Source organism: Halyomorpha halys, unplaced genomic scaffold (assembly GCF_000696795.3).
Source record: "Halyomorpha halys isolate HHAL.00 unplaced genomic scaffold, Hhal_1.1 Scaffold1510.1, whole genome shotgun sequence".
Classification (NCBI taxonomy): Eukaryota; Metazoa; Arthropoda; class Insecta; order Hemiptera; family Pentatomidae; genus Halyomorpha; species Halyomorpha halys.
Window position 1 is genome coordinate 39,386 of NW_027111551.1, and position 463 is coordinate 39,848.

Here is a 463-nt window from a genome sequence, read left to right on the forward strand (position 1 = left end):
ATGTCTTCTTTCCTTTTATTTATATATAATTTTCTTACCACTTAATTTTTACATAGTATTTATCCTACCCCAATTTACCTTATTGTATCTTATTGTTGTAATGTTCTTAGTTACTTTTTGTATCTTTTTAGCCCTGATGAAGCCCTGCAAAGTGGGTTGAAACGTCGGACATTAAATAGTTATAAACTATTTGTTCTTTTTTTACCGCAACGCTGACTATCTTATTTGTTTTAGAAATCTTTAATCCTAGAAATTTTTAAAAATTTTTAACAATACTTTTTATTTACAAATATTAGAAAGATGGCAGGCCAAGTGGGTTGAAAGTTCTCAGAGCAAATCAAAAGATCAGTAAATCCATGGTCGACATCCTACCGCAACAGCCGCAGGAAGGAAGTTGCCTTAACCCGCTTGAGAATAGGTCATACTCTCCTCACGCACTCTCACCTGATCAGAAAACTGCCAC